This window comes from Phascolarctos cinereus, unplaced genomic scaffold (assembly GCF_003287225.1).
Source record: "Phascolarctos cinereus isolate Bilbo 61053 unplaced genomic scaffold, phaCin_HiC Scaffold_5;HRSCAF=322, whole genome shotgun sequence".
Lineage (NCBI taxonomy): Eukaryota > Metazoa > Chordata > Mammalia > Diprotodontia > Phascolarctidae > Phascolarctos > Phascolarctos cinereus.
This window is the reverse complement of record NW_027555958.1, coordinates 45,386,718-45,394,637: the sequence shown is the minus strand read 5'-3', so window position 1 is coordinate 45,394,637 and position 7,920 is coordinate 45,386,718. Positions and strand designations below refer to the sequence as shown.

At 39.5% G+C, this 7,920-nt stretch overlaps 1 pseudogene across 1 annotated transcript; it reads right to left on the bottom strand.

Annotated features, from left to right (window-relative positions):
* Positions 1-1,910: 1,910 nt before the first annotated feature.
* On the bottom strand, positions 1,911-7,848 carry LOC110216930 (large ribosomal subunit protein eL36 pseudogene; annotated as a pseudogene). The gene is made up of 2 exons (XR_013486860.1): positions 5,580-7,848; positions 1,911-4,033 (listed from the first exon to the last, which is right to left on the bottom strand). The product of XR_013486860.1 is annotated as a large ribosomal subunit protein eL36 pseudogene (transcript).
* Positions 7,849-7,920: the final 72 nt, after the last annotated feature.

Here is a 7,920-nt window from a genome sequence, read left to right as displayed (position 1 = left end):
AAGTTTTACTGAAGCCTAGGTAAAGAATCTTACAACATCGCCCTGGTCCAATGACCTTGTCAACAAACAAAATGAGTCTAATCTGGCATGACCTGGCTTGGGTTGGGTGTTGTTTTTGTTTTTTACTTTAATCTTTTTTATTTTTTGTTATTCTGGATATGACAAATACAAACAAACAACCATTTCCATATACAAAGAAAAGGAAAATAGTTTTTTTTTCTAAAGTCACATCTTTCTTGTGGACAAGATTAATTCAATATGAATTTCAAAGGTATCCAGTTTGTGTCTCTCTGAATTTTCTTCTGTTCTCTCCTGTGCATTCTCATAAATGTCTCAATGACCTCGTTTTCCTGGATTCCTTCTTTTTTGCTTATCATTAACCTCTTCCTTCCAAATTAAAAAAAAAAAAACAAACAACTTCTCTTTGGAGCAAATAAGCATAGTCAAGCATGACAAATCAACACACTGGCCATGAGCAGAAATGTCTGTGGTATCACATTCTTGATTAAGCCAGTAAAGAGTCAATAAGCATTTATTAAGTACCTACTATGTGCCAGGCACTGTGCTAAGCACCGGGGGTTCAAATTAGAAAAAGACTGCCCTATCCTCAAGGAGGTTACAATCTAATGGGGGATGGCAATGCACAAAAGGAAGATGAAAAGAGGGTGTGGCACCAGAAGGTACCCAAGATGATGGCATGATGTTCTTAGAATCAAAACCAAGAAGAAGAGGGGCTGATATGAAATGAAGTTTGATGGAAAATTCTGAACTCTCTTTGTAGAGCTCAGAATAGGGAGGCTTTGGGAGGAATTTATTGCTCAGCCCACCCATCACAGGAAAGAGGCAACTGAAGGTGCTGAGGAGGTGTATGTAGTATTAAACGTGAATCAGCCTCCTTGATGATGAAATGCCAGGTGATGAGCTTATCCTGGGGGGTGGGAATGGAGCACGATGATTGTGGAGTTGAAACCAAGCAGAGACATGCTTCTCCCTTTCCTTTTCTGCATGTTTGCTGACATCTTTAATATTTATTACTTTTAACATTACGTTCTAGAATTTTGCTAGTGTAGCACATGCTCTGAGGCAACTATTCCAACCATTCTAACCCCCACTTAAAAGAGCAATTCAGGTCTTCAAAGGATGGCTACTACATGTGTGCTCATAGTTCTAGGGGGTAGTCTTGAATGCTTCCAAGCCCATATCAGCATGATTCACCCAATGATTACCAGTTGACTTCAGTCAGCCAGATTTAATTAGCTTTTAGGAAATGGTATAAGGTGCTACGGTAAAAATATTTGGTATAAAACATCCTTAGAAAATCTGTGATAGACCCTGCCGAAAGAGAGAGAGAGAGAGAGAGAGAGAGAGAGAGAGAGAGAGAGGGAAACAGAGAGAGAATGGTCCCAAGCTTGAAGAATACATGTGTCTAAGGGGCAATTCATAGTTCCTAGAAGTCCTTTTTCTGGAGTCCAAAATATTTCCCCTTTAGGTGGGGTGTACTCTTTCTTTTTTTGTTTTTTGTTTTTTCATTAGGCAATGGGGCTCAGTGACTTGCCCAGGGTCACACAGCTAGTGAGTGTGATGTGTCTGAGGCTGGATTTGAACTCAGGTCCTCCTGAATCCAGAGCCGGTGCTCTATCCACTGCACCACCTAGCTGCCCTTGGAGTGTACTCTTTCTGATGATTTCCTTGTAGAATCTTTGAAGTTGCCTTTCCTCAGTCTGTCAGTTGCTGCTGTTCTAGAAAAATTGCTAAGAAGATGAATTAGAAATCTGAAGCCTCTAACCCTCCAAGTTCACAAAGTCCTCAAGTGGTCAAAGTGGGTCTGGGATGAGATCAAGACTTGCTTCTCTCCTCGCCTTCAAGCAAAGTATGTCATGATTGAAATTAAGGTAAACCGAGGCACAAAGTCCTGAGTATGATTAATTTATTAGCGAAGCACAAATTTGCCAACAAACTGGGTATTGGCCTCCTCAGCAATAGCTAAGGTACTGAGGTGGGGCTTACAGATCTTTTTTATAGACAAAAGGAAAAACACCCACAGTAAAAGGTAGCATCATAGATGGGGAAAACAGTATGATTGGTTAGCATCATTTTTGTTGTTCAGTCATTTTTCAGTTGTGTCCAACTCTTCATGATCCCATCTGGGGTTTTTAGGGCAAAGATACTGGAATGGTTTGCCATTTCCTTCTCCAGCTCATTTTGCAGATGAGGAAACTGAGATAAACAGGGATGAGTGACTTGCCCAGGGTCACACAGCTAGAAAGTGTCTGAAGCCATATTTGAAATCAGGAAGATGAGTCTTCCTGACTCCAGGCCTGGCACTCTATCCACTGTGCCATCTAGCTGCCCCTGTAGCGTCATAGTTAGGGAAAACAATATGATTGGCTGGAGGGTATTTGGAGTTATCAACCACAATCTTGCTGCTGATTGGTTTTTTCCACCTGCAAGGTTAGTTAGTGGTACATGGATAACAAACCAGGCTTCCTTGAAGGCCAGAGATAACAGAGCAGACTTCCTTGAAGGACAGCTAGTGGGAGAGAGATAACAGATTTCCTTGAAATAAGAATAGAACATTGATTTCATAGGGAAAAAAATGAAATTTTAAACTTAACTTAGAGACAAAGAGTAATTTTCAGGAAAGCTGAACTTCTAAACTTAACTCAGAGACAATAAGACATGCCTTAGGCAGTTATAAAAATGTCAGCGGTAATACAAATAAAAATACCAGCTATAAAATATGAAGTAGAATCAACTTGATTTTTTTCAGGTGCTTGGCTGGGATGCCTTCTCTTCTGTAATGTCAGACAAGACACTCAATCCCAAACTAACTTTGTTGGGTTCATGTCAGGTTCATGAGGTATGATTAAGTCTCCTTAACCAATTCAAATAGACTTCCTGAGCACCTTCAATCCACTTTATCCAATGGCTTTCAAGACCTCCCAATTGATAAAAGACTTTGAGCCTAGTCTAAAGTCTTAGACATTGATCTGGGTCTTGTTCACACCTAATTCATACCTCTGATTCAACTGAGTTAGGTTCTTATAGATGGATCAAAGTTTAGAGCTTATTAGTTATTTCACTTGGGTGGGGGGTTGATGGTTGATTTATTCAATAGAACCCTCTCCCCCCCACACACACACATACACTGTTATACAAAGCTAATATTACTGGAGTTTGGATGCTCTAATTTAATTTATTTTTCCTTATTTTTGAAAATGGAGATATTTGCACTTTTTCCAATCCTGAACCACTTTTCTTCTTCCGCCATGATCTTTTTTTTTTAAATTTTTTTATTTGTCCAATCTTTATTGGATAAGTGGGGAAGGTTGACAGGGTCCAGCTTAGTCTTTCTTGGCAGCAGCCTTCCTTATGGCAGCTAGGACGTTGCTGAGCTCCTCTCTCTTCCTCTTGGCCTGGATGTGAGTTCCCACCCTTTTTTTGATGAACTTATCCTTGGAGACCTTTAACAATTCCATGGCCCACCTCTCATAAGGGGCAAATCCACACACCTCCCGGATCATATCTCTCACAAACTCAGTGTGTTTGGTCAAGCGCCCACGGCGGCGGCAGTGTCGTGGCTTGGAAATGTTTTTGGTAACTTTGTGGCCTTTGTTGAGGCCTATGGCCATGGGATATCGGATGGCCATGGCTGCGGCGCTACTGTAGGCCCAATGGCAGCCAGCAGAAGGAACCCTCCATGATCTTTCAAAGATTGATTAGTAGCTCAGCCACGACATCTGACAAGTTCTTCAGTACCATGGGATGTAATTCCTCTGAGCCTGGTGATTTGAGCTCATTAAAGGCTGTTCTCATTATTTTCTTATGTGCCTTGGGTTCCAGCTATCTATCTGCCATTTTTGTTTCTTCTTTTCTAGTCCAAAGATCATTCTCTTTGGCAGAGAAAACAAAAACAAAATAGCAAGAGAGTGTGATAATGTAGAAGGAGCTCTGGCTTTTGAGTCAAGGACCTCGGTTAGAATTCCAGCTCTGCCACTGCCACAGATGTGAACTTGGGCCTCAGATTCCTCCTCTATAAAACAGAAAGGGGTTCAATTAAATAACTTTTAAGGTCAGTTCTGATTTTATGATTTCCAAGAATCAAACAATTGCCTTCTTTCCTTCCTCTATTAACACTGTCCCATCCACCCAGAACAGTGTTTCCTCAGGTTTGCTTATTTTCAATATTCAACTAGACTGGTGATCTCATTGACTTCAACAATGCAGATTGAAACTCATTCATTCCTGACCATCCTGTGGAATTCTTGTCCATGTCCACCTATAAACGCAATATAGGGAATCAGCCCAAAGTGGTTCCAATTATAGCTTAAAACAAAAAACACAATGTTGTATGCTAAGCGTTTCATTCTTTAGCTTTCTTGACATAATTCTTTCATGAACATACCATGTTTTGGTATTTATCTGTCATCACCAACTTTGCTTGAGTTTTTGCACACTTTTAAAAAGAAAAGTTGGCCAACAAAGGATATCGATAATTTTTTTAAATGCACAACAGGCCCAAAACAAATTAAATATATATATATATATATATATATATATATATATATATATATATATTATATATATATATATATACATATATATATATACATATATATATATACATATATATATATGTATATATACACAAAAGCTGGTTATTGAGGTCCCCATATGTCTACATTTATCTCTTTAAACAATTCCTCAGTCAAAATGGGTACATGATTTAGACATAAAGGGTGATACCATAAGCAAATTAGGAGAGCTAGGAATAGTTTACCTGTCAGATCTATGGAGAAGGGAAGAATTTGTGACCAAACAAGAGATAGAAAACATTATGAAACATAAAATGGATAATTTTGATTACTTAAATTAAAATGGCTTTACACAAACGAAACCAGTGCAGCCAAGGTGAGAAGGGAAGCAGAAAGCTGGGAAAAAATTTTTATACCCAGTGTCTCTGATAAAGGCCTCATTTCTAAAATATACAGAGAACTGAATCAAATTTATCAAAATACAAACCATTCCTCAATTGATAAATGGTCAAAAGATACAAACAGGCAGTTTTCAAATGAAGAAATTAAAGCTTTCTATAGTCCTATGAAAAAATGCTCTAAATCACTATTGATTAGAGAAATGCAAATTAAAACAACTGAGGTACCACCTCACACCTATGAGTTGGCTAATATGACAGGAAAGGAAAATTTTAAATGTTAGAGGGGATTCAGAAAACTGGGACACTAATGTACTGTTGGTGGAATTGTGAACTGATCCAACCATTCTGGAGAGCAATTTGGAACTATGCCTGGAGGGCTATAAAATTGTGCATTCCCTTTGATCCAGCAATATCACTAGTAGGTCTGTATCTCAAAGAGATTTTGAAAAAGGGGAGGGGGAAGAACCTATTTGTACAAAAATATTTATAACAGTTCTTTTTGTAGTAGCTAAGAATTGGACCTTGAGGGGGATGCCCATCATTTAGGGAATAGCTAAACAAGTTGTGGTATACCAATGTAATAGAATACTACTGTGCTGTAAGAAATGACAAGTAGGGGGATTTCAGAAAAACCTGGACTTACATGAACTGATGCTGAATGAAGTGAGCAGGACCAGGAGAACACTGTACACAGTAACAGCAACATTGTGTGATGATCAACTATGACAGACTTAGCTCTTCTCAGCAATGCAATGATCTAGACAATTCCAAAAGACTCAATGCAAAATACTGTCCACATCCAGAGAAAGAACTATGGAGTCTGAAAGCAGATCAAATCATACTATTTTCACTTTAGTTTGTTTTTTGCTTTTTCTTTCCTGTGGCTTTTCCCTTTTGTTCTGATTCTTCTTTCACAACATGACTAATGTAGAAATATGTGTAGTGTAATTGTGTATGTATAACCTACATCAGATTGCTTGTGATCTTGGGGAAGGGAGTTGTTTGTCCTTCGTTCTCAAAGAGGACCATGACATCAAGAAGATGATGCCGTGACTTGCAAATGAATTGGATTTAAGTGAAGGAAGCTGTGCAAGGTTACCAGCCTCCCTTTCACCTCCAGAGCCATCTGGGTCCAGTGGCAAGATATAGATCAGGACAACTGGAGACAACCCCCGGGGTGGAGGGGGGAAAGGAGAGGAGGAAGGATAGGAGGGAGGGAGAGCAAAAAATTTGAAACTCAAAATCTTATAAAAAAATGAATGTTGAAAATTATCTTTACATGTAATTGGAAAATATACTATTAAGTGGGAAAAAACAATCGCCCATCACCAGAATTTTTTTCTATTTGGGTCTTTAGAATGTCATTTTTTAAGAGGTACTCATATTTCTGGGGCTGATTTCCCATATAGACTTCCCATTAGGCCATGAATTACAAGCTCAACAATGTGCCATAGCACCCCTCCCCTTCAAAAAAAAAAAAGCTAGTATGATCCTGGGCTGCTAAATTAATAAATGTAAAGAGTCTACAGCAAAGGAGGTGATAATGTTTTTGCACTCTTTCTTGGTCAAACCATAGCCAGAGTTACATTCTGGTTGACCTGGTCAGAGTGGTGTATTCAGTTTTGGATGCCACATTTTTGGAAGCTCATTGATAAAGTGGAACACATCCAGAAAAAGAGGCAAAAGACAGGCTCTGCCCTCAAGGAGTTTACAATCTAACAGAAGAGGCAATAAGCAAACAAATATATACAAAGCAAGCTATATACAGGATAAATAGGAAATAATTAACAGAAAAGGCCCTAGAGTCGAGCAGAAGGGGAGAGGAAGACTTCTTCTGAAAGATAGGATTTTAGTTAGGACTAAAAGCCAGGAAACGTCCTTTCACAGACACTGCTACAGCTGAGTTTGGCCTTTTTCCTGTTTCTTAAAAGTAACACCCATTCTCCTTTCCGCATCTTTGCTGCATTGGCTGCACCCCTATGTCTGGAATGCACACTCTGCCTGCCCATCTCCGCCTCTTAGATCCTGTTTCCTTTAAGGCTCGTCTCACAAAGCTGCTCCCCACTAATTATCTTCTATTATTTTGTATCTGCTCACACGGGGTGTTGCAAAAATCTTAGTGTAGGTTTAAGCTTACTAAAGCTTAAATAAGAGTTTTAGGACATCCTACAGGTGTAACAAGTCTCTCTAGATAGAATGCAAGCTTTTGAGGGCAGGGACGAGCTCACTTTTGCCCTTTTATCCCCAGCTCCTAGCTCAGTGACTGGTACACGTCACGTGCTTAACAAACGTTAATTGATTATTTGGCACTAAAGGGAACAATTAGTATTAATGGGTATAAACTGCAAAAGGAATGAGGATGAATTTCCTACCAATTATGAATTCCTAACCCTAACTCCTTCTCATCTGACCTTAAAGTCTCATCTTTAGAGCCACTTCTTTTGGGTTGGTGCTTGTAGAACATAGGTGCTTATTAATTAAAACCATCATTAGAAAAGGCAGCAAAAGTAATGGTCTGTCTCTGGAAGGTTGCTATAAAAATGCTTATCTATTACGTGGGAGAGGAAGAAGTGGAAGGGGTTATTGGGACAGAGATCTCTTCTAGTCTTCTGCTATTATCATGAATTTATTTATCAGATGAGCTGTGACCTTGGAACAAGTGAAAAGGCTTTACAGAAGTACATGTCAGTGGATAGCAGGCAGAGAAATGTGACAAGCCTATCTCATGACAGCTAGGTGAGGGTAGGATAAGGATACAGGACAGGAAGGTGAACTCTGGATGGTGGGGCCTGTCTATGTGGAGAAGTTTACAGGGGTCTCTATAGCTAACCTCCTACTTCATGAATACATTTTTCTAGGACTTGCCCTGCCTGCCAGAGTCCATTTGGACTCCCCGGTCTGGGACCACCACTCAGTCCAATAATCTCCACATCTTCTCATCCCTCCACACACACTGATTCAACCCTCCAATAGCTTATTCCAGA